Source organism: Octopus sinensis, linkage group LG12 (genome assembly GCF_006345805.1).
Source record: "Octopus sinensis linkage group LG12, ASM634580v1, whole genome shotgun sequence".
In the NCBI taxonomy this organism is placed as follows: Eukaryota; Metazoa; Mollusca; class Cephalopoda; order Octopoda; family Octopodidae; genus Octopus; species Octopus sinensis.
In genome coordinates, this window is record NC_043008.1 from 63,940,672 (window position 1) to 63,968,520 (window position 27,849).

The following is a 27,849-nucleotide window of genomic DNA, read 5'->3' on the forward strand; positions in this document are numbered from 1 at the left end:
TTTTTTGCTAACTTTGGAAACCATTGGCAGACCAATTAGCTTCCAGTTAATTTAGTCCCACCAACTTTAAGTCCGATAACAAAATTCATACATTTGTTCTGTCTGTAAGGGCCATGCCTCAAAGAGTCCGTCAGCTGACCCTGTGTACATGTGACAAGACATAATTGGTCAATACAACACTTAGCTGAGCAGTATTGTGTAATTCTGCAGTTTTGAGTTGTGTTCACTCATGATGTCACATCACAGACAGTCTTACAGTGTCGGCGATAGCAGTGTACATTATCAACTTATCAAGTTATTATTATGGAAGGTGAAGATGATTTTGCTTGGCCTAAGGATGAAGGGCCAGTTGAGGCGTCTACAACAGATATGAGTGAGGCAGTGGTCAGTCAGGTTGAGAGCCAGGAGCCTCAGAATCCGTGGCCCCACCTGGAGGACAATTCTGTCTTTACATAAAGAGATAATAAGAACGCCAAAATTTTGTACTTCCAGTGCGTCATGTACCAGCCCAAGGAGAACACCATCAGGGGACAAGCAGCAAGCCTCTCCACTTTGAAGTTGCATGTCAAGAGGAAACACCCAGTACATGCCATCCAGTTTAAGGAGAGGATCAAACCAAACCCAAGCTAAATTCATATGACAAAAGGAGAGGAGGAATTCCAAGGCACAGAACTTGGTGAAGACCTGGCTGGGGGCCAAATCAAAGAAGGTCCCGACTAAAGTCGCCTTTTTGGGTGAGCAGGTCTTGATCGACATGTTTACTAAGTATAACACCACCATCCCATCCAGGGCTGCAGTTGAGTGCCTATTCTCTAAAGCCAAATATATTTTGAGGGCCAAGAGAGCCATCCTATCAGAGAGCAACTTTGAGAGGCTGACGTTTGTGTGTGTGTTTTGGGGGAGCATGGGCCATGAAGAGAAGTAATTGTAAAGGGTTGCATTCTGAGTCAAGAATAAAGGACTGGTTGAAGTGTTTGGACATATAATGGAATCATTAATAAAAAAAAAGGGTATAAAGTAAAATCTGAAAGAGGAAACAGAGTAAGGAAGGTGGCAGGAGGAAAGACAGATGAGTTGAATGGACCCATAAAAGTAAATATATGTAATTACTTAATTTGGTGTATCAAAACCTATTACAGAATCAGCAGGAAGGCTAGTCAAGAAACCAGTAGGTTTGCATGGGGATGATATATGTAGTTATTTATTTGAGAGTATAGAAGGCTATGGTAGGAATGGTAAAAAGACAGAGAGAAGAATAAGTGTATGTGAGCCAGAGGCTGATGTTTGTTATTGAGTTATTCTTTTATTATTAGTTTAAATTCCTGCTTTTCTCCTGAAAGTCGGCTGAGATGCTGCATGATGTTTGTGTACGTGCATGTTTATAACAGCAAGCTTGTCATTCCAGCTATCAAGGTAAACATCTAATGTGAGTCTTATGTAAGCTTTCTAGAGGGAATTATTGAGTGGGTTGAATGAACTTGATCTGGGGAAGTTAAACAGAGCTGAGACCAGGTCGATCAATTAGATCAAGGCCATGTTTACCTCATTTTTTTCTAATGTTAACTTTCATGATAAATCTCTCTCTATATAAAGCTGAAGTTGTCTGTGCATGGCAGGTTTGGTAGCCTTCAACTAACACTATCTCCTCCGAGACCCTTTGGCGCAAGTTCACCAAAATTGAGAGTATGATAGAAGAAGGCTTGCTCTTTCTTCCGTAGAAGAAACAATTCAAATTGGACCATGTTAACACCAAAAATTATTTACATCAAAAAGGTGCTTATTTTCTATGAAAATAACTAATTTTTACGATTTTTTTACTATTGTGTCGCCATTTTTCGGTGTATTTCAACCAGAAAAATGTTTCCTTAAAGATAATAACAAGGTACATAATGCAAAATTTATACTTTTCAAAAATTTCAATTCTAAAGAGTTGGAATAAACCCAAGCAACGTGGGGCGATACGGCTAGTAAAAAATACAAGTGATCTATATAAAGGATTGATAGCTCACTTGTGTTCAGTCGAGGTACACCAGAGAAAGATGAATGCACAAATATAAACAAAAGATGCAAATGGATGGTGTGTTGAGTAAAAGTTTAATATGTCCTAAGAGAACATGTATAGCAGATATTTTTAATCATTGTATTATGTCAGACTTACATAAAAGAAAGATATATTGCTATTAATTTTTTCATTTCTTTGATTTAGTTTCGTGGAAAATTACCAACATTGAGAAATTATATTCCTTCAGATTTTCATCAAAGTAATTAGATTGCAAGCTGAAGGAACATTATTACATGCAGGGATCTAAATATATCTATGCTGACAAAAGCTAATCTTATGATAAAGGTGGTACAGTATTTTATTTATTCATCAACAATTATTTTATAAAGTTAATAGATTTTCTCTTCTGTCCTTGAAATAAAGTTTAGTTTCATTTTAGAAAGAATTTTCTATCAAGAAATTTTCTGTTGCACCATATATATATATATATATATTTTTTTAATCCAGTAAATTTTTCCTGATTTTTTTCTTCAATTTTTGAACTTAACGGTGCTTAATATCTCAAGTAGTGAATGAGAATATGTTTATAGTATTTATTAATGATTTATTTATTATTATTAATTTATTAATCATGAAGTCATGTACATTTTTTTTATTCTTTTACTTGTTTCAGTCACTTGACTGCGGCCATGCTGGAGCACCACATTTAGTCGAGCAAATTGGCCCCAGGACTTATTCTTTGGTAGCCTAGTACTTATTCTGTCAGTCTCTTTTGCCAAACCACTAAGTTACAGGGACATAAATACACCAGCATCGGTTGTCAAGCGATGTTGGGGGGACAAACACAAACACACAAACATATACACACACATACATACATATATATATATATATATATATATATACGACAGGCTTCTTTCAGTTTCTTTCTACCAAAATCCACTCACAAGGCCTTGGTCAGCCTGAGGCTATAGTAGAAGACACTTCAGTGGAACTGAACCCAGAACCATGTGGTTGGTAAGCAAGCTACTTACCACACAGCCACTCCTGCGCCTGTACATATATGCAAAAACATTAATGTGTAACCACCTTAACTGTACTTAGCTTATATTTTCAGGTGAAAGGACATGATAACAGGTAAAAAACAACAACACACAAAGAATATAAACACAATGTATGCCAAAGACAATTATGTCATATCAACAAATTCCATACAACTGTGCAACAGTTATATTTTTGAGATTTTACACTGGATAAACTGCTTTTCTCAAAGTCCTTAGTTAATAACAGAATTGGTATTTAAAGAGAAAGCACTATAGATTTTTAAGCTCCAAAGACATTCAGCTTTGCTAAATATTCTAGCATTTTCAAAAACTATATACTATCCTCTATATACTATCATCATCATCATCATCATTTAACATCCGCTTTCCATGCTAGCATGGGTTGGATGGTTCGCCCGGGGTCTGGGAGGCCAGGCGGCTGCACCAGGCTCCAGTCTGATCTGGCAGTGTTTCTACAGCTGGATGCCCTTCCTAATGCCAACCACTCCGTGAATGTAGTGGGTGCTTTTTACGTGTCACTGGCACAGGGGCTAGAGGAAGCTGGCAAACAGCCACGATTGGTTGGTGCTTTTAAGTGTCACTGATACGGATGTCAGTCAGGTGGCGCTGGCATCTGCCACGTTCAGAAGGTGCTTTTTACGTGTCACTGGTATGGGTATCTTAACTACAATATGTGGTATAATTCACAGGTGTGCAGCTAGTTTTTGAATTGGGTCTGTATCTAGTGAGCCCCATCTCTATGTTACCCAATAATCATTGAACCAATAAATAACTGCAAAATAAAAAAATAAATAAAACAAAAATCTTAAAGTATAAAATTTTGTTTTATTTCATTTCATTTTATTTTATTCCATTTCTTTCATTCCATACTCCCTTCACACACACAAAAAAAAAAATACCCTTTACTTGATCATCTGTTAACTTTATAAAGTAATTATTGAGGAAATAAATATAATTATGCATGAGTTCCGTCATAAGATTAGGTTTAGATAATTTAGATCTCTACCTGCAATAATGTTCCTTCAGCTTGCAATCTAATTATTTTGATGAAAATTTAAAGGAAGATACTTTCTCAATGTCAGTAATTTCCATTGAGACTAAATCAAAGAAATGAAAAATTACAAGCAATACTTTTTTCTCTCTATTTACAAAATTCTCCATTTTTGTTTGAAAAACCTTCTTTTAGACAAACTCGGTGTTCATTCTTACGAAGAAAAAAGAGAGAGAAAAGAATGAAAGAGAATGAGAAAACAAAACAAGCTAAAATATTTAAATTCTTGGCTAAATTTAGCGCAGTTCTTTTATTCTCAAACTAAAGTGTAAAGGAACATATTTCATTTCATTTACAACAGTAAATAAAAAAATGAAGAAAAGAAGTAAAGAAAGAACAAATCAGTCACTGAATAATCAAAATAGATTCATATACTCACCATAGAATTATACATCATACAAGGAGATAGTGATGTTTCCCTCAAAATATTTGAGATATCTCTGAAACAGAGTATTACTATAAATTATTTCAAGGCTGAGGCACTGGGACAGATATTATCTCTTTCCAAATCATCGTCTATTCATGAGATGAGGTACTAAAGATGTCACAAACATACTCGTTGGTGGTTCAACATCTTTTTATATCTTTTAGGCTACGGGTTGAAATTCACAGATTGTGCTATTTCAGTGCTCAAATATTTTCAAAACAAAAAAAAAATTTCTATATAGAATGCCAGCTCTGTCTGGCACCTGTGCGGGTGGCACGTAAAAAGCACCCACTACACTCATGGAGTGGTTGGCGTTAGGAAGGGCATCCAGCCATAGAAACTCTGCCAGATTTGACTGGGCCTGATGAAGCCTTCTGGCTTCACAGACCCCAGTAGAACCGTCCAACCCATGCTAGCATGGAAAACGGACGCTAAACGATGATGATAATGAATAAAATAAATTTCAAAGCTTCTTTGACCAATTTTAAATAAAAGATTAATTAGTTATTCCTCAAATACATTGTCCACCCATGGAAGAACTGGAAAAAGAGACATCAAATAAATAAACAAATAGATATAAGCCTCAACACTGTTTTGCATGCCTCTAGTTAATTTATTCCAGCTTGAGCAAGCTTTGTTCATGTCGTCAAAAGCACTATTTGTTATTTAAATATAAGAATGGTTTAGGTGGCGTGATAGCAGAAACATTAGCACACCAGGAGAAATGCTTTGCGGTTTTTCATCTGTCTTTACATTCTGAGTTCAAATTCTGCCAAGGTTGACTTTGCCTTTCATCCTTTCGGAGTCGATAATTAAATACCAGTTACACACTGGGATCGATGTAATCAACTTAATCCATTTGTCTGTCCTTGTTTGTCCTCTCTGTGTTTAGCCCCTTGTGGGCAATAAAGAAATAAGAAATGGAGAAATTCGTTAAATATTCCTTGTGGGAAGTAGAGAAATAGGTATTTCGTCTGCCACTATGTTCGGAGTTCAAATTCCGCCTAGGTCGACTTTGCCTTTCATCCTTTCGGGGTCGATTAAATAAGTACCAGTTACGCACTGGGGTCGATATAATCTGTCTTTGTCTTTGTCTGTCTTTGTTTGGCCTCTCTGTGTTTAGCCCCTTGTGGGTAGTAAAGAAATAGGTATTTCATCTGTCTTTACATTCTGAGTTCAAATTCTGCCAAGGTCAACTAAGCCTTTCCTCCTTTCGGGGTCGATAAATTAAGTACCAGTTGTGTACTGGGGTTGATCTAATCGACTAACCCCATCCCTCAAAATTTCGGGCCTTGTGCCTAGATTAGAAAAGAATATAAAAATGGTTGTTTCTTTGCAGGCTATGGACGATGGATTCATTGTTCATAGAAAATGAAACATACCAAAATAGAAACGCATGAATTCTGCAGTCTGATGATATCATTTATGGTGCAGTGATGTGTTTTCACACATTATCTATAAGGAGAATTTTTCTCCTGAGAAAAGTTTTTATAGCAAAGATCTTTCCATATCCAAGTGTATATGAACATGATAAATATAATTGTAACCATGTCTATTCAATCATCACTGCTTCATGCATATCTAGTTTATAAATTCCAGCTTGACCAAGCTTTGTGCATATCAGCAAATGTATTATTTGCTTTTTAGATATAAGAATGGCTGTTTGTTAATGGGTTGCGAAAGATGGATTAGGTGTCTGTACCTGACTTAGGATAATGATGCAGAAACACATCTAATCTATCATCCAGTGACATTATTCTCTGTGTTTCAACATACATAGTCTATAAGAAGCATTTTTCTCCCTAGACATTTTCCACAATGCAGGTCGTTCTATGTCCAAGTGTACAGGGACATGTTAAATATAACTGCATATACATATAAGCAAGGCAGCCAAGCTTAGTTGGATATAAAGATTAGCTTTTGGTATTAATACAGCTTCCATCACTAATAATTAATTTTGAATAAGCCTACTGGTTATTTGTGACATCAACATCTTAAAACGGCTGAAATTTGACTAATATGTGTTGACTGATGGTGCTTTCCACTGATGAAGTCTAAAAGGCCAAAAGCATGTGCTATGGGAATTCCGGCTTGTGTGACAGATGAATGTTGTCTACAATGATCTATGTGTGCATTTATGTGCACACAACCACCCATATGAGAAACTCTCCCAAGGAAGGCAGTGAACTGGCAGAAACGTTAGCCTGCTGGGTGAAATGCTTAGTGGTATTTCGTCAGCTGCTACATTCTGAGTTCAAATTCCGATGAGGTTGACTTTGTCTTTCATCCTTTCGGGTTCTATTAAATAAGTACCAGTTACGCACTGGGGTCGATATAATCGACGTAATCCGTTTGTCTGTCTTTGTTTGGCCTCTCTGTGTTTAGTCCCTTGTGGGTAGTAAAGAAATAGGTATAATAAGAAACTCTCTCAAGGTTAATAATACAATATTCAATGTTCTAATAAGGCATTCATGTTTAGTTGGATATAAAGATTACCTAATGGCGATTGTTAGATTCCTGATTGCAAGGTCATGGTTTCAATTCCCAGAGCAGGCAGTATATCATACTTATGAGCAAGATTTTACATTTCATGATAACCCAGTTTACTAAGCTATAAAAGGCTACCATCAGGGAAGTACAAATGGAGTACTGTACTTTCAGTCACTTATATGCCATAGGGATTGACATAAGCTCTGACCAATGGGTCTATATGCTCATGACATACAAAACTCTCTATTAGACTAACCCATTAAGCCATAGTGTTCTTTTATCATCACCAGTCTTGGAGACTGTGCTTTAAGAAAGATCATGACTGAGTCGCATAAAGAAAGGATATTAATGAGTGATTTGTAAATTTATTCAAACAGGGATGGAAGAATAAATGACTGTATATTCATTCAAATTGAGAAGAATTAATATTTGCATGAAATATTCAAAGAATATAAGAGAGATTATTCAGTTGTAGTTGAAGAAGGCATGTTCAGCTGATTGGGCTGAGTAAGAATCAGTGCATATTTACCACTGAGTCTCCCTGCTCATACAACAGTAAATTGTTCATGATGACGGTGATGATGGTTATGGATGGTGGCGATGGTGGTGGTGGTAGTAGTAATGATGATGATGGGAATGATGACGATGATAATGGTGATGATGATGATGTTAATAATAATAATAATAATAATAATATGTTGTGTTGGGATATCCATACTCAAGTTGATTAATCAGCAGAGCAAGAGAATAAAAGAGTTATTGTTGAAAAGACCTTTTATTCAATATTTCTATTAATGATTGGAATAAGTTGGGCTTTGAATGGGGAGAATGGATATCTTTGTTCCTCCATTAATGCTCCACCAAAATAGCACTAACTGTATTTATGGAAGGGATAAATCATAAATCAAAGAATTTCTATATAAATATTAATGAAAAAGTTCATAACATCTGTTTGGTAGATTTGGTAGAGTTTACCAAAGTTTTAATCAGAAGGAACGTTAACATCAAAACAACCAAGATTTGATTTATAGCAAAATGCCAAAGAGACTAACATCAGTGCTAAAGGTAGTTACAGCAATAAATTTCTTTGAAAAATGAAATTTTTCTTTATTATTAGCATCACTCACTCTCCCTTCCCCCACGTCTCTCTTTTTCTCTCTTCGTTCTTCCTTAAAAGAATCTTGTCCATGAGATAGGAAGAAGATTCTGTATAACCTCACAGAGTCTTTGTGACTAAACACCATCTTCTGGTGACAGACTTACTGATGAAAACATAGATTGAAAATATGTTTTTTGAAAAAAACAATTCACACCGACTCATTAAGATTAATTAGATAAAGGAAGTGTAATTACAACAGCAATTCAGATCAAACACATTATTTTAACAACAGAGATCATATTGATAAATATTTTTAATAAAACAGAAATCTAAAATGATTATTTCTATTGCTTCGGTATTTTACCTTAAGTTATACAAACAATGAAATATTGCTATAACATAAATGAACAGATACGAACACAGCTAAGATGATTATGATAAAATCCAAATGCTAAGAATATTGACAGCATCAGCAACAATGGTATTATAATTCCAGAGAACCATCTCATCACCTGACATTTTCTTTCCTGATCTCCCATCTCGTGATCACTCACAGCACATATTATCATGGCTTACTCTTTTAGTGTGTTGTGTGTGTATAAGAAGATGAAAACTGTTTACCATAATAAATAAAATTTATTTAGAATAAATGGTACAAGCACAGCTTTTACATGATGTAAGAAATTCAGTATCCACATGTCTAGGGTCCTTTTGAATAACAAGTAAGATCTAACTAGTTTTGAGACAAAATTGTGAAGGTGACAGAAATGCGTGTGCAGTGTTGTGTGTGTGATTTTAGTCACAAAACATATTGAGTTCATGGCTTGGACTTACTGTAACAAATTCGTAACAGGTGTCAGCAAAGTTGGTAACTAAATTTCTGCATATAACCGATGAAATCGACCTCCATTCATCCTGAATGATGTCTTTCAACTGTTACATTGCAGGGCTTTTTCTCTTCAACCTTCTTTTCCAAAAATCCCCACAGATGTTCTCTTGGGTTTAAATCAGGTGACATGGTAGGCCAAGGTAATAACTTTACCTTTTTATCTGATAAAAACTTAGCTGTCATTGTGTGTCTAGGGTCATTATCATATTGGAACATGGAATGTCTTCCTAGTTCCTTAATGCTTTTCAACATTATGCTTTTCAACAGTTGATTTTCTCATAGGCTGTGGTGATAAAGTTAGTGGCTAAACAAATTGCTATGATAAAGCAGGAGAATGACTGTGGTCTGAAATGTATTAAGTAGGTGTCATTATAACAATGGTGATAAGAAGTTGGCTAGGCAGGGGTCATTAGAAAGACTGTAACCACATGTGGTTTGTGCCTTAGGCAGAACAGAAATTTGTGCTCCTCAGTGTCCAAAATGGCGAGAGAGGTAGAGTGCCCCCAAAAACAGAATATATAGGTGTCAACTTCTATGCCATCTGATGGCATTTTGTCAACAAAGGGGCGTAATTCAGCTACCAGCAACACTTCTTGTCTTTATCTCATTACTCACTTTTACACCTTTAGGATGCAATCTAGCCTATTTTTCCATCACAGCAGCAACTTCGTTGCTTTACCCCGACTCTAGTCCTACCTACCTACCTCTCTGCCCACCTACCTACCTCTCTGCCTACCTACCTACCTACCAACTTACATACCATTGTCTTGTCATTCCATCTCAGATGTTGTGGCCTTCACACACTACTCTTCCTCCTTCCCCTATCTCTGTGATATCTCCCAGTATCTTCATCTTACCCCTCAGGTCCCGATTGTTTTTCTCTCACTGCATTCTCTCCTAAAATTTTTTTCCTTCTCAATCTTCCACACCTCTCTTACCTTCAATGACTTTCTCAGGATCTCTCTCAACTTTAGACTACAATATTTTTTCCTGTCCATTTTCCCTCATATCTTCTGATTTTCTCTTTCATCACTTTAACTTGTTTCAACTTTAAATCTGCGGTTATGTTGGGGTACCACCATTTCCTGTACTACACCTTCATTCTTTGAAGCTTTCTCTGATATGTGGCATTTGGTGAATAAGGGAGTTTGATGCTGCTGCTCTCATCTGTGTTTCATGCTGTGAGATAGGCTCATCTGGAACCCTTGACAAGAAGGTTCTTCTATTAATGTTATTTATATCTCTGTAGCTTAGCAGTTCAGCAAAAGAGACCAACAGAATAGGCACCAGGCTGAAAAATAAGTACAGAAGTAGATTGGTTGTCTGCATGGCTGCTATCCAATGATTGAAACAAGCAAAAGAAACATCATGTAAAATGAATCTTGAATAGTTCTTGTTCTTTCGATAAAATCTTTTAGCATGCAGTCACCTCAGATCTCAGAACTCTCAATCAATCATTCTTAATCCAATCATAGAAATTCAATAAACGTTCTCTTTCTTTATTTTTTAGAAACTTGCATAATGGGAAGAATTTATCTAAACTTACAATTTGACTCTCAGCTTTGACTGACTAATTTCATTTGTTCATTCACTTTTACATTCATTTTTCCATGCTAGCATGAGTTTGGGAAATATTGGGTTGTCTGGAAAGTTCGTGCCGATTTATAGTAGCTTATATTTTGATTTATTTTAGAACATGTTTGAGTCCATAAAATAGGATTTGACTACACCTCCATTTAGAGCACAGTTTAAGCTATCTTTTCATGGAAGAAGGTTTATGTTCCTATAATATGTGTTAATTCTGTAACCCTTTAAAATGGAGAAAAGAAAGTTCATTTTCGGCACTTGATGCTTTGGGAACCAGACAAAAATTGCTGCAGCTCGGCTGGGATGTGTTACCCCACCTTCCATATTCACCAAATATTGCTCCTTTGGATTTCCACTTATTCAGGTCTCTGCAGAATAGTCTTAATGGTAAAAATTTTAATTCCTTGGATGATGTAAAAAGATACCTTGATGAATTCTTTGACATGAAACCACCTCAATTCTGGGTAGAGGGTATTTTGAAGTTAAAGGAAAGATGGAGACGCATTGTGCAACAAAGTGGTTCATATTTGGTTGATTAAAAATGTAATGGCAAGTATTTATTGACCTTTTTCTTTCCTTTAAAAATCGGCACAAACTTTCCGGACAACCCAGTATATTATCGAAACATTTTTTACAGTTGGATGCCCTTCTTGTTGCTATCCCTTACCTGTTTGGCAAGTAAAGTATCACATGACCTTGAAATAATAAAGTGAGTAGATGATCTTTTGAAAGTGTGGCAACGACTAAATTACCCATTGCTTAGAACCTTTCTAGAGTACAAATATAAACAAATGCTAAGACACACACATAAAGAGACATGTACATATACATACATACATACATACATACATACATACATACATACATACATACATACATGCATGCATACATACATACATACATACATACATACATACATACATACATATAGTATCTCACAGAAGTATGTACACCCCTAAACAATTTCATTAAAATTGCCATTGCTCTGATAATATCAAAGGAAATCAAATGAAATTTATAATGAATAAAATATGCAAACATTCTACCAATTCGAATCACCAAAGAATAAACATTTTCAAAGATATGAAGGAAATATTAATTTTCAAATAATACAAAAATAAATACACCCTAAAGGATTATTTGCTATATTCAATATTTGGTGTGACTGCCTTTGCTTTCAATGACTGCGTTACATCTTCTGGGCATAGAGTCGACTAAATTTCTGCATATAACTGATGAAATCGACCTCCATTCATCCTGAATGATGTCTTTCAACTATGTTACATTGCAGGGTTTTTTCCTCTTCAACCTTCCTTTCCAAAAATCCCCACAGATGTTCTCTTGGGTTTAAATCAGGTGACATGGTAGGCCAAGGTAATACCTTTACCTTTTTATCTGATAAAAACTTAGTTGTCATTGTGTGTCTAGGGTCATTATCATAATGGAACATGGAATGTCTTCCTAGTTCCTTGATGCTTTTCATCATTGTTTTCTGCAATACGTTACAATAAAGCCTTGAATCTATTGTTCTCTCAATAAATGTGAGTCCTCCCACACCAGCCATACACACGCATTCCCAAAGCATAACACTTCTGCTGCCATATTTCATTGTAGGCACGGTGCATCTGTCTATTATATGCACATGGTTGTCACCATACTCATTCAATACCACCTGACACCAAACAAGTTGATTTTAGTCACATCAAAAAAGAAAAAGAAGAAAAAGAAAGGCAACTTGGTTTATGCCTGGTAGTGAGATGAGGCTTTCTATGAGGTATGCGTCTATGAAAACCACACTGGTTCAAACTTTGGTGAACTGTTTGGGTGAATACACTCTTTCCTCTAACAGAAGACATTACTTGGGCCAAAGATGAAGCAGTACAATGCCTATCATCCATCATGCAACGTTGGATGTGACAAATATCACGCACAGTTAAAATAGAAGTATGGTCTGGACGATGTTTATTGCTTAGCTGTCCAGTAGCTTTGTACTTCTGAATTACTTTGGCAACTGTGTTTATGCTAATATGTATTCGTTTGCTAATTAACTTGTATCCTAAATCAATTCTTGTGTAAATTAAAAATAATTTTCTTCAAATCTTCAGACAGTTCTTTTCCTTTGGTGCCATTTTAATCACAGTGAAGAAGATTTTCACCACGGTACACAAATCAGAATTCCTGCAGATGCAACAACAATGACTGGTGCAAAAATACCAGGAGAAATAATTTATTAGAATTGAAATTATCAGCAATATCGGAATTTAGTAAAAAAAAAGTGGATAAAATATTGAATATAGCAAATTTTCTTTAGGGTGTGCTTATTTTTGTATCATTTGAAAATTAATATTTCGTTCATATCTTAGAAACTGTTTATTATTTTGTTCCAAATTTCTATGTTTGCATGTATAATATATTTGATTCAGTATAAATTTTGTTTGATTTCCTTTGATAATATCAGAATAATGGCAATTTTACTGAAATTTTTAGGGGGTGTACATACTTCTGTGAGATACTGTATATCATAATAATTTTTATCATAGTGTTAATGCCCATTTTTCCATGCTTGCATGAGTCAGAGGTGATTCACTGAGTAAATTTTCTACAACCAGATGCCTTTCCCTTCATCAACCCTCACGTTTCCAAGCAAGGTGAATATTTTTCTATAACTTGACATGTTTCTCATGCAAGAGTGAAAGCAATTGCCTCTATTTTTATAATGGCAATGTTTACATCCATCATCTTATAGCAAAATGAAGAGGCACAAAACAACACACACACAACATTCATACATGCATACATACATACACACACACACACGTACATACATACATACATACATACATATATACATACATACATACATATATATATATACTTTATTTAAAAGTAGCAGAAATATAACAAAATCTGTTACTCAGAGTTTCATGTTCCCGTTCATTGGACAGTTTTGTTAACGGGAATGTGAAACTCTGAGTAACAGCTTTTGTTATATTTCTGCTGCTTTTAAATAAAATATATTACTCTACCTCTGGTGCTTGAGTACTCTTTTTTCTGCCTTGTTTCACATTTATGTGTTTACTCCAGTATATATATATATATATATATATATATATATATATATATAAAGGGAAAGTTTACGAAAATAAACAAAAGACAAAGGCAGGTGGAGTACAAACAAACAAATTTATTAGTATAGTGCTCAGGAATAGAAAAAGTCTTTTACGTTTCGAGCCTACGCTCTTCAACAGAAAGATACACAGAAAAAAACAAGGAGAGAAACAACGAGAGAAAAAAATGCGTGTTGGAGGTAACGATCTATCATGGCATCCTGACTTCGGACTATGGACTTCTTTCAGTTTCTGCCTACCAGAATCCATTCCCATGGTTTTGGTCAACCCTGGTCTATAGCAGACACACCACTTGCCCAAAACGCCATGCTGTGGAACTGAACCCAGAACCACATAACTGAGAAGAGGGGAAATTCCTCTACAACATTAAAATTACTAAGTAAATGTGGTTTGACACGTGTCATATCTTCTTTCTTTGTCTTGTCCTATCTTTGTCTTGTCCTATCCTTTGTCTTGTCCTATCTTGTCCTACCCACATGTTTATCCGCCTTGTAAGTATAGGCTCAAATAAATAAGAAGAAACATTTGTCCACTATTGATCCATCAATTTTTGAAAATCAATAACTTCTACGCGATAACATTGTTTACTTTCCTTATTCAAACATCATTTCTATGGAATTTACTTCCTTATCCAAATAAATCTAAACTAAATATTCTGCTTGTAGTTACTGCTTCTTAAAATCAGTAATATATTCCACAAACTGAAACATTTTCAAACAGGCAATGCAATGCATAAATATTTCCCTCATTTAACTGATATTGTACTTGATAAACCTCATTATTGCCAATTTTAGCAAAGTAATAGATCAGATAAACTAATTCATATTATGGCTTACTCGATATAAAAAAAAAAAAAATTATTTTGTTGTTAGTTAATGTTAGTGTGTGGCATTATTATGTATATAAACACTCTTTACAAGAATACAGATTATCTTTCATTTTTATCGCCATTCTGTTGCATTTATTTGCTAAGTGGAAAATAATTTGTGAAAAATGGAACAAACTAACTCATTAATATTTCTTCGCAGCTCTAATATGTCTGAAGTAATATAAAATCAATAAAGAAATCAATTGCCAAAATGGGAACACTGCTATCCTTTAGATTAATGTACCTAAATACAATTATAACGTGATGTTGCAACACACAGAAGTTGACGTTTTTTCCTTGATCTAATAAGCTACAGCCACCATCTTAAGGAAAAAAAGTATTAAAAAGAGAAATTTTGTTGCTACATTTATCTTTTTTTTGTATGTTTTGTGTTGTGTTTTTTGCTGTTTATTTATATTTTTTTTCTCTCTTTCATAAAGCCTGATTATGTTTCCCAAAAGAACTGCTTCAAGTGGCTTGGAATATTTGCTACTGATAGGAATCTCTCTAGATAGCAATCCTAGAAACACATAATTAAAATTATCTCTCTAATCATTGCAATGGATCTCCACAAGATGAAAGACCAAATGGTTAAGTTCTAGATTCTTCATTTACCTCTTGTTAAGTAATATGTAAGTTTAGAAAGATGAAACCTCAGATAGATAAAGCTATTTATGAACAGCACTAGATCAGATGATGATTATTTCAAAGAAGGCAAAGCCTCAATAACTACAAGCTTTTGAATATATATTAATCTAAAGCTATATCATCTTGCAATGTTAGGTAAAATATCTAAAATTTAAGTAAACATATTTTTCAACTATGAATACTTAACTGATTCATCAAATAACCAGGGAAGTAAGGAATATTAAATTAAAATATACAAGCTAGTATGACATTTATATTATAACTTGTGACATTTATATTATGTGGCAATGAATGATAATGGAAATTCCTTATTTATCTCGTCTTCAATATTTTCTTCCATTTCCATAATAGGTAGTCCTCAGTGTAAGGTAAGTGATGTTAACCACTCATTGCTTGCAAATCCACTTTCATCATTGGTCCTTAATTGGAGCAAGCTCAACAGCTCCACTAAATTTCACGCTAAATCTGACTTGATCCTTATTAACTTTCGAAATGTATGTCTTTTGAAAAGCTCTTCCAGCATAACAATTATCCCTGAAACCAGCCACTTAAGAACAGGCATGAATCACTTTTATTAAACAGGTTTGGATTCATTTGATGTGAACAGAAATAATTTTCCTCATTGACAAAAATAAGAGCCATTATGTATATCTATAATAATACATATTCATACAAGCATGCATTATTTAAATATATTCATCTTCTAAATAAACATCAACTATATCTAAGTTCTCATCAAATATCAAAAACCATATCTTATAATATTAATTGACATGCTTTGATATAAAGTTCACAGTTGTGGTAGTAATTCAAAATTTCTTTTATTATTTATTATTATCATTATCATTATTATTTTGTTGCTCTTTTATTCCTTCATCTCTTAATATTGGTATTTGTTACTTACATATTCCTTAATGCAACAAAAGCATTCTCCAGAAACAATATGCTTCTATTGAAAATTCTCTTTGAAGAAATATTGATTTTTAACTCAAAATATCTTATAATTGACTTCAAATATACAATCATCGGTTCCATTTAAAGTTTGTTTCATTATCTTCATTAAGATGTTTGATGAGTTATAGATGTTTCTATAATCTATTTATTAACAAACCCATAGAAATTTTTTTTTTGTTTTTGTTTTTAGATTTTGGTTGTATTCCCCCCCCCCTGAAACAACTTCCAGATTTAGAGATTTTTGCAATCCATTAAGAATTCTATAATATTTTCATTCAATTTCTAAAAACTAGAATATGTGTTGTTTGGTTAAAATATATACCTGGATAAAAGGTTAAGAGAGAAACTGATTTCAGAAACATGCTTGTGGTTTAGTGGTGCAATATGTAATATGTAAAATATTTTATTCTATTAAGAATGTTTTTTTTAAATTACATCATATTGTGTGTTAAAGATTTCCATTTTGCCATTTACTGATTTACTAAGTTTCTGATAGTGCAGATGATACAGGATTGTCTGTACAACCCGTACAGAACAACTAATGCAAGGTATTTTTGTTACAAAGTACCATTTTAATATTTTTCATACTGATTCTTGTATTTTTTGCCAATGTACAATGAAAGATACAATCACACATCTACACCCACAACACCATCACACACACACACATATACACATACACTCATATTATATATATATATCATCATCATCATCATCATCGTTTAACGTCTGTTTTCATAATACTAAAGAAGATAAGGTATTCATGCCACTCATATATATGTGTCGAAAGTAAAAATATTTGATTACACCTGCGTTAACTCCATTTTTTTATTCATATATATATATATATATATATTATATAATTAGGGCTTAGTAAAATAAATTACTTTGTCACATACTGAATTTATTTTACTAAGCCCTAATTATATAATGTAATATTTTGAATTCGCCTTAAATGGTCCTTTTACATACTGAACACTTGGTGAAATTGATTAATTAATTTTACCCTCAATTGTTGATATATATATATATATATATATATACTTATAGAGAGGTAGAGAGACAGGCAGGCAGACAGGCAAACAGACAGATAGGTGTAGGAGGATGCCTTCTTTCTTCACCTCTTCCTTACCTGTAAGTTCCATAGTACCAGCAGTTATCACCAGTGATAACTTTTCAAAAGAGTTCTGGAACAACTTCCGACTGTTCTTTCAGTTCACAACACTCATTCAGTCATGACTGCATTTGATCTTCTATGAGTAAGTGAGACGCAAATTTCCTTGCAACTCTTTCCATTCGCAATTTCTCACCCAAAAGTCGTTGGCAGGAGCTCCAAGACACACTGGTCATATCAACAAGTGCATCAAGTTTTTAGCAATGGTCCTCCAAAATCAGTTCATAAATTTTCGTGACGTTTTCATTCATTCGGGAGGTTGACGTTTGCTCAAGCAACCAGAGACCATTCCTAAAGCATGAAAACCACTCGTAAACTTTTGATTTGCTTATGGTAGCATCCTTGTAACCTGTCTGAAGCATGGTAACTGTTTCAGCCACCGTTTCCCCGTGCAGTAAACAGAATATCATGGAAGCAAGCTGTTCATTTGTTTCAGCAATCATAAAAATCTATGAAGAGGGGAGAAGCACTGCAAAACAAAGATGCCCCATGTGATCATCAGGAAGCAAACTGGTGCCTGAGGGTTGCATCAAGTGGCTTCTAGCAGCAGAAACCTAAACTACATTGGGCTTGTCCCACAGAAAACATTTCCAGTTACTTTTGGTTACCTCCTTACATATGTCCCAAAATACTGTGCATATGCAAAGACATGACTAACTTTAACCAATGTAGACCCCCTACTGTAAAGCTTGTTATAAATGTTGTTCTTATTTCAAGCACAATGTTTAAAGAATGCACGCATACAAATAATTCTTCTATTAAACAGCATATGAGGGGATGCCATAACCAAAGTATCACATAACCATCAATGCCATCCAATGGGATATTGGAAATATGAGAATTTGTTTATTTATTTCTTTTATATCACTAGGCATGTATACTCTTTTACTCTTTTACTTGTTTCAGTCATTTGACTGTGGCCATGCTGGAGCACTACCTTTAGTCGAAGACGTCAACCCCAGAACTTATTCTTTGCAAGCCTAGTACTTATTCTATTGGTCTCTTTTGCCGAACCACTAAGTTACGGTGATGTAAACACACCAGCATCTGTTGTCAAGCGATGTTGGGGGACAAACACAGACACACAAACATATATACACACATACATATATATATGCATATATACGACACGCTTCTTTCAGTTTCCGTCTACCAAATCCACTCACAAGGCTTTTGTCGACCAGAGGCTATAGTAGAAGACACTTGCCCAAGGTGCCACACAGTGGGACCGAACCTGGAACCATGTAGTTGGTAAACAAGCTACTTACCACAGAGTCACTCTTACGAAAACTATATCAGAAAAACTCTTCTAACAAATAGATTTGAAATGTCTATCAACATCAGACAAGAGCTGCATTATGTTAATTAGGTGGTATAACACTACCAAACTCTGTGTGTGTGTGTGTGTGTTTGTGTGTGTGCGTGCGTGCATCCGTGTGTGTGGTTAGATTCTTTCCTTGCATACCTATATGTGTGCAGATCAGAGATAAACACATTCTTCATTTTCTCACTTGATAAAGGTGTTTTAAAGATGAAATATTAAAATATAAGAGACAAGTGCAAACCATAAATTTTGCTTTGATGCTTTGAATTTGATAACAAGTTTTTTTTCTTTATTTCTATCATACATTGTAATGGTTTTCTAAAAACAAAGTAATATCTCTATTTCACAATGCTTTATAGGAAATTTACTTCGGTATTATATAGATGCAAGCGTGGCTGAGCACTTAAGAAGTTTGTTTCATGACCATATGATTTCAATTTCAGTTGCACAGACCAGTGTCTTGTGAATGAATTTGGTAGCAAGAAACTCTGTGGACAACCATTGTGCATGTGTTTGTTCTCTAAACTCTGGCAACTAGTTCTGATTTCTTCAACTGATCTCTTTAAGGAAGTGCAACAACTGAAACAGCTAAAAGTATAAAAGAACACACACTTACACACACACATATACACGCACATACACACATAGACACACACACATGCACACACACAAACATATATATACATACATACATACATATATATATATATATACATACATACATACATATATATATATATATATATACATTGTAGTGTGGAAGATGCTTGTAAGCCATTTAAGAACTCACAAAAACCGTTAGTTTCATTTAAATCTAATTTGTGTGAAAATATGTTTGTCACTTTCAAACTATGATCTGTTCATTGACAAAACTTTGTGCCATTTTTGCTTCAGCACACCATCTCAGATCAAGTCACTTGCTATCCAAGTACATTTCTCTCTCTCTCTCACTATATATATATATATATATATGGCGGTGTCCCAGCATGGCCACAGCTCGTGAGCTGAAACTAGATAAAATAAATAGATAAAATAAATAAAATTAAAATATATATATATACATACACACACACATATATATACTTTATTAAAAAGCAGCAAAAATATCTTCCCACAAACAGTGCCCCACTGACCCTACTATACTGTGTAGTAGACATAATGAAAGATAAACAATGTGCACGTGCAAAATTAAAAACATAAAATGGTGATGGTTTACCCATCACACCCTCTGTGTGTGTGCATGTGTAAGTACTTTGCTTAGGCATTGCAATACAAATAATTTGATGCTAGAAGTTTGTTTAGAAACTCCAAGGAAGCTATAAGCTGATGCACAAACACTCAGATCTGAGTGAACCTCATCTTGCAACAGAAACAGCTGTAAGCAAACATAATTACTTGCATAATTTCCTGTTTCTTTGCAATTTATTGTGTGTGTTTGCATTATTTGTGCGTTTGTCTGTTTGTACTTTTGTCTGTGTAGCAATATGACAGACTTGTGTACAGTTTCCATCTGCTAAATTGAAGTTACAAGACATTGGTCAACCAAATGATTTGTTGGAAAATATTTGACCATGCAGTCAGGAAAATATTTGATCATGCAATCATGACTGCATCATATTGAGACAGAGTTTCCATAATCAAAATATCATGTTGTATGTTTTTTTAATAAACAGCATTATGTAAACTCGTTAATATGGTGACTGAGTTATAATATTTTTATTAATGAAAACAGTTGCAAAATAGCTATTTAATTTTTTTTTTATTTTCAAAAATTTCTTTGAATCATTGGACTACAGCCATGCTTGATAAAGCCTTGAAGGTTTAATCATTCAAATCAGCCTTGGTTCATATTATAAGTTGTCTAATGCATATTTTGTTGGTGTCTTTTAGTCAAGCTGCTGAGTTACAGTGACTTAAAGAAATCAACAACAGTCGTTAGTGGTAAACAAACACATGCACATAAATAAGCATATTTATATCCATATGTGTTTGTGTGCATATATGTGCATGTGTATATATCTATGTATACATATATGTGCATATATATATGTACGAACATATGGATGTACGTATGTATATCTATATATATTTATGTACACCGGAGTAAACACATAAATGTGAAACAAGGTGGAAAAAAAGAGTACTCAAATACCAGGGGTAGAGTAATATGCTTTATTTAAAAGCAGCAGAAATTCAACAAAACCTGTCACTCGGAGTTTCACGTTCCCGTTCGTCGGACAATTTTGTTAAAAACAGTGACAAACAAAACATATGCTGCCAGAAGTTGTTGTTGACAAACAACTGCAGTAATTTTATTCAGCTGAATACACCCCATTGATTGGTTGAAATTACCTAAATACTACAACTTTAACAAGAAATAACTTCCAAAATACAGAATTTTCTCAACAAGAGTAAAAGATGTTTTATGTGACACATTCTACCAGTATACGAAGTTTGAAAGTATTTAGTTATAAAAAATTATTTTTTAAATCTGTCGGTCAAACGGTAAAGATCCCTAAGAGCAATAACATTCTAATTCATTGAGCAACCGACACATGTGTATAAAATTTTATGAACTTATTTAAAAATATATCTTTCATGAAGAAGAAGAATACACCAAAAGCACTTACTCTGAGAGCCATGTTCTTTTGACCTTTCCCCGCTTTAATGGTAATACTCAAGATTTCAAATAATTACTGTTAATTTTAATCATTTTATTAATTCATTCTTTTGACTTTTATAGTATCAATCATCCGAATTATTGAAATGTTGTTTGTTTCATTACAATTAAACACAAGCTTTCTCTGAATAATATCATGTATATTATGTTGGAAGCTACCCAAAACTGAACAAGTAACTTTTCAGAAAGGTTAAGTCTATTAGGTTCATTCTAATTATTTATACAATCTACAACCAATGGCAATAAATACAAAAGAATGTTAATAAATGGAAATCTTTGCAGACTATTATATATGTAGTTACATATTTTTCGAGTGAGCAAATTATATAGATTACACTCATAGACACACATACATATACATATGTGCATATACACACATATACACACATACACACTCACACACACTCTCTCTCTCTCAAACACACAGACACACACATATTGTAAAGGTACTTGGCTCAGTGGTTAGAGCATCGGGCTCAAGATAATGGGACAGTGAGTTCAATTCTCTGACCAGGCTGTGTGTTGTGTTCTTGAGCAAGACACTTTATTTTACATTGCTCCAGCTAACTCAGCTGTAGAAATGAGCTGCAATGTCACAGGTGCCAAGTTGTATCGGTCTTTGCCTTTTCTCTGGATAACATCAGTCTCATGGAGAGGGGAGGCCAGTATGCATGGGCAACTGCTGGTCTTCCATAAACAACCTTGCCTGGACTTGTGCCTCGGAGGGGAACTTTCTAGGTGGAATCCCATGGTCATCCATGACCGAAGGGGGGGTCTTTACTCTTTATATATTATATTATATATCTTGTATATAATATATGTATATATATTATATATATATATATATACATATATATATATTGTATATTATATATACAGATGTATTTGCATATATGTATACATGCAGACACACACACACATATATAAACAGAGAAGAGATGGTGGAGACTCAAGGTTAGCTTTAAGGATAACATATAGACATTGCAATCAAATGGTTAACGAATTTGATCCCACTGCAGTGCACACTGGGCCTGTTAATAATATTTTTTAAAATTTGGAATTTATTGCGTTTTTAAATTTTGGAATCTTTTTTTTTTTGAGAATTCTATTTTTGAATCATTTTGGAATCTATTTTGATTTTTTTTTCTAGTTAATTTTAGTTAATTTTTGCTTTGTTTCAGATCATTAAAATGGAATGTTAAGTTAAGAAAAGAATAATGAGCATATCCAACACATCCTTCTGTTTGGTTTTGACCAAGGTTTGAAGGCCACAAAAGCTGCTTGTGACATTTGTGCTGTATATGGTAATGGTGCCATAGTTGAAAGAACCACTTGTGATTGGAATACCAAGTTCAAAAATGGAAATTTTGACCTCAAAGACGCATCTCATTCTGGCCGTGTAGTTGAGTTCAATGAAGAGTGATTAAACCAACTTTTGCACGAAAATTCTCATCAATCAACAAGGGAACTGGCAGAGAAAATGGAATGCTTCCACACTGCTATAGAGAAGCATCTTCACTCGATGGGAAAGGTTCAGAAGTATAGAGCATGGGTTCCGTATGCTTTAAGTGACTACAACAAAAACCAACGAGCCACAATCTCTACTGGTTTGCTTGCTCTTCACTGCTCAACTCATGGACACAAGCAATGATTTCTTTACCGAATTGTTACTGGTGATGAAAAATGGTGCCTGTACATCAATATGAAGCAGCATAAGGAATGGCTTAGCCCCGGTAAATAAGCGACACCACACATGAAACAAGATCTTCATCTACGTAAAACGATGTTGTGCATATGGTGGGACTGGGAAGGGATTATCCATTATGAATTGTTTTAATGGAACCAAACGGTCAATGCAGAACTCTATGTTCAGCAGATGGAATGACTCAACATGGCTATTCAAGAGAAAAGACCTAATCGGCAGCTTGGAGTTCTTCTGCTGCATGACAACTCCTGCCCTCGTATCACCAATATGACCAAGGAAGCCATTCAAATGTATGGCTGGGAAGTGCTGCCACACCTGCCATACTCTCCTGATTTGGCACCAATAGATTTCCACATTACTCTCTTTCAAATGCTATGCATGGAGTTTTGTTCAATACTGAGGGAGAATTGAGAGCTTGGTTGGATCAATTTTTTGAGTCAAAATCAGGTGAATTCTACCCATAAGGTATTGAAAATCTTGTTGAACGTTGGGAAGAAGTTGTAAACAACAAGGGTGAATACATTATTGATTAATTAGTTGTTATTTCATATTAAACCTTTTCGAAAATTTGAATTTTAAAACATGGCAGGAACTTAGTTGCCAACCCAATATTATCTATTTAACAACTAACTTGCCTAAATTCTTCCTGAAAGAGTAATGAAAGTCTCACACTTATATTAACAAAGGACCATACAATGCACTCATATTTTTTAAGAAATTCCATTAACTATATTTATTTTCAAATAAAGAATTCATCTTCAAAATAAAGTTATCTTTAATAAGGCAGCCTCTTAGTGTAATAAAGTTTTACTTGCAAATGAATTCAAGGACAAAATTATTTATTTATTTATCTCTATGATGTCAACCACCAAAATATTTGCCAAAAAATTTGTAGAAATATTTATATGATTTACCTTTTGTTAAACCTAAAATCGCAAAAACTTTACACACATAAAACATAAATATTCGAAGCTATTAAACAATCTTTACTTAAGCTACTGTTATACGACAAATATAATGAAAATATTTCCTATTTATAGGTGTAGGAATGGCTGTGTGGTAAGTAGCTTGCTTACAAACCACATGGTTCTGGGTTTAGTCCCACTGCATGGCACCTTGAGCAAGTGTCTTCTACTATAGCCTCGGGCCAACCAAAGCCTTGTGAGTGGATTTAGTAGATGGAAACTGAAAGAAGCCCATCGTATATATGTATATATATATATGCATGTGTGTGTTTGTGTGTCTGTGTTTGTCCCCCCAACATTGCTTGACATCCGATGCTGGTGTGTTTACATCCCCATAACTTGGCAGTTCGGCAAAAGAGACTGATAGAATAAGTTCTAGGCTTATAAAGAATAATTCCTGGGGTCGATTTGCTCGACTAAAGGTGGTGCTCCATCAGGGCCACAGTCAAATGACTGAAATAAGTAAAAGAGTAATGTAGGATGAATAATGATACTGAGCTCAGATAATAAATTTATAAATGAAGAATGAAGAAAACATTGCACAAATTTCAAACCAAAGTGCAAAATGGTGAACTATAACTTCAATTGTCCATAATGCAAAATGAACCCTCTGTACCACAGTAAGTGTGTGAAAGTGTGAAGAGTAAATCCACAAAAACCAGTTGATGCATATCTAACATCACTTTTTTCTTTTTCTTTCTTTTATTTGTTTCAGTTATTTGACTGCGGCCATGCTGGAGCACCGCCTTTAGTCGAAGAAATCGACCCCAGGACTTATTCTTTGTAAGCCTAGTACTTATTTTATTGGTCTCTTTTGCTAAACTGCTAAGTTACGGGGACGTAAACACACCAGCATCAGTTGTCAAGTGATGCTAGGGGGACAAACACAGACACACAAACACACACACACATACACACACACACACACACACCACACACACACACACACACACACATATATATATATATATATATATGACGAGCTTCTTTCAGTTTCTGTCTACCAAATCCACTCACAAGGCTTTGGTCAGCCCAAGGCTATAGTAGAAGACACTTGCCCAAGGTGCCACGCAGTGGGACTGAACCCGGAACCATGTGGTTGGTAAGCAAGCTACTTACCACACAGCCACTCCTATGCCTATCACCTGATAGAGTCAATAAAGTGTTCCCTTGGACAAATCAATGTAAGCTTAGATAATAAGTGAAGTGGGAGTGAAAAACAATACTTGATAGCATCATGTCCATTGATTTGATGACACTTTATAAACAATAAAACTGGATCTCTTCCTGTCAGGTGTCCCAGATTAACTAACTTCATGGCAGGAGGTGCAGATGAGGGCAGCTGCATCAAACTCTCTCATGCACCAAATGGCAATTGTTAAAAAGCACTCGTGAAGTAAAATCATGTAGCAACACCGAATGGCAGTGCCCCAGCATGGCCACAGCTCGTGAGCTGAAACTAGATAAAATAAAATAAAATAAAATACAAATAAAATGTTTTGTGTCAAGACAACTGGAGTTGTCTCAGTTTCTATAGTTACAAAATATGTTGCTATTCATTTCTCTTCAAACTTAAGTAAATCCTGACTGAATAGGCCATAATCAAAAGTATTTAAGTTTTGCTATTTCATCACATTTTAAGACTAATGTATCAAAGACTACATAAGATAGTGAGGCATGATTTGAATGAAACTTGGTTGTTATTTCTAGCAGGTGATCAAACACTCATGAGCTCATCATTTTAGCCAAACTATGATTTAAGAGGGATTTATTTTCTATTTCTAGCATGCCAAGTAATTCTGTAAAAAGTTGTAATCGGTGATATTGTTGTTTTGCACTTTTCTTTCAATTTTTTTTTGGAAACATACTGTTTTTGTTTCAACTATTTATGAATTTATTAAAATAACTGAACATAAATCAACATGAATTATTGCTGGAAAGTTCTAATTTAGATAACTTTAAAATAGTAAATTTGCATCATAGAACCAAAAGCATTTTCCAGAAGATTTGTATCCAAAAGTTTAGACTAAAATCACCCTTGTTTGATCAGATTTATAAACTAAGGCTTTGCAGCTATGATTATCTATGCTTGTTTCCCAATATATCTTTATCTTTAAAATCATGGGATGGGATTTGAGGAAGATTTAACTGTTGTTTCTGGCAGGTCAACCAACAACATAAAAAAGGTGTTATTTTGTTTGAGATTAGTTCTGATCTAATACTCCTTTGATCAAACCCAATTACCCTTTCTACCCAACAGCAAAAGCGTACCTATAGTTAGAAATAGGTATAAGTATTTGCTTGTTTTGAATTCCTAGTCCAGAATGAATCCTAAATTCTTGTATTTAATATATAGCTTTTTGTATCATTCATATGGTATATTATTGGAAAATTATGCAATAGATGTTTCTCAGAATGTCTATATTTCTCAGAAATTTTGAAATAGGTTTGATACTTTTCGAGGATGCGGTGTTGCTCTGTTGTGCAAAGATAACATTTTATTTTCATTTCTTGAAGATTAGCATACAATAATCTCTCATTTAACAATAGTATTAGAAAATCTTTTCTTTAATTACCTGATGTAGTAAGCTTATTTTGTTAGATTTCACTCATCAATGTATGAAATAAAAGCATGCCTATATATCGTTTTTGCGCTTCATTGAGGTTTACTTTATAAAAGTAACCCTGCTTCATAAATTATGGTGTCTATATTTCAAAACCGAGATAGTGGTTATTTTTTGGCATTTCTGTATAAAGACATGTCCATATAATTTATGGGTCTGTATATGATATTGGTTTCAAATTTTGGCACCAGGAAAGTGCAGGTCTATTACATTGACCCCAGTACTTAACTGGTAATTATTTTATCGACCCTGAAAGGATGAAAGGCAAAGTCGACCTTGGTAGAATTTGAAATAAGTATAAAGACAGATGAAATTCCACCAAAATATTGCCTGGTGAGCTAAGGATTCTGCCATCTCACTACCTTAGCAACTCTTTACTCCTTTACTCTTTTAGCACAAGGCCAGCAGCTTCGAGACTGCAGGTAAGTTGATTATATCAACTCCAATGCCCAACTGGTACTTATTTCATCAACTGTAAAAAGATGAAAGCCAAGTTGACCTTGGTGGAATTTGAACTCAAAATGTGCAAATTGATGAAATACTGCTGAGCATTTCGCCTGATGTTCTAGGTATTCTGGCCTCTCTGATTTTACAATGGTTTCAAATTTTGGCACAAGGCCAGCAATTTCTGGGAAGGTATAAGTTGATTATGTCGATCCAGTAAGTAGCAGCATTCAACTGGTACTTACACTGGTGAAAATAAATTTAAGAGCGATGATAAAAGTTCTATTTCTTACAAAATATTTTGTTACTAACACCATACAAATTATTTCTATCTTTTACACCTTATGCAGAATTTATTTCTCTTTCGAATGATGCAGGCAATAACTATTTCTATACAACTTGAAGAATTCTAATGCTAAATTAATATAAATGTTTCAAATTTACCATCAAAAAGACCATGTAATATGTATGCAAATTTTTTTGCCAAAATGGGTGGTCACACAACTAGCCTAACTGCACTATATAGTGTTATAGTTTAACATTATTATACAAAATATTTTGTTAGAAATAGAACTTTTATCATTGGTCTTAAATTTATTTTCGCCAGTGTATTTTATCGACTTCGAAAGGATGAAAGGCAACATTGACTTCAGCGGAAATTGAACTCAGAATGTGCAGACAGATGAAATGCTGTTAAGCATTTTGCCAACCTTTCTAACGATTTTG

General features: G+C 34.3%; 1 long non-coding RNA gene across 1 annotated transcript; it reads right to left on the minus strand.

The window, feature by feature from the left end:
* Positions 1-15,958: 15,958 nt before the first annotated feature.
* Positions 15,959-27,338, minus strand: LOC118765654. The gene is made up of 3 exons (XR_005001519.1): positions 27,273-27,338; positions 26,583-26,588; positions 15,959-15,977 (listed from the first exon to the last, which is right to left on the minus strand). It is a non-coding gene; the product is annotated as an uncharacterized LOC118765654 (long non-coding RNA).
* Between the last annotated feature and the right edge of the window lie 511 nt (positions 27,339-27,849).